The sequence below is a fragment of the Arachis ipaensis genome, chromosome B04, assembly GCF_000816755.2.
Source record: "Arachis ipaensis cultivar K30076 chromosome B04, Araip1.1, whole genome shotgun sequence".
Classification (NCBI taxonomy): domain Eukaryota; kingdom Viridiplantae; phylum Streptophyta; class Magnoliopsida; order Fabales; family Fabaceae; genus Arachis; species Arachis ipaensis.
In genome coordinates this window covers 37,709,824-37,710,156 of record NC_029788.2, presented here as the reverse complement: position 1 = coordinate 37,710,156, position 333 = coordinate 37,709,824, and positions in this window count along the sequence as shown.

The following is a 333-nucleotide window of genomic DNA, read 5'->3' as shown; positions in this document are numbered from 1 at the left end:
TTGTGCCTCCAAATTTCTAATGGAGGACCTTGTTTTAGTCATGAAACTTTGAGTGGTTTTAATTAGATCAGAGACAATGGTTGCTAAGTCAGAGTGGCTTTGCTTAGAGTTCTCTGTCTGTGGCTGAGAAGATGATGGAAAAGGCTTGCTATTGCTAAACCTGTTTCTTCCACCATTATTGTTGTTGAAACCTTGTTGAGGTCTCTGTTGATCCTTCAATGAGAGATTTGGATGATTTCTCCATGAAGGATTATAGGTGTTTCCATAGGGTTCTCCCATGTAATTCACCTCTTCCATTGCTGGGTTCTCAGGATCATAAGCTTCTTCTTCAGA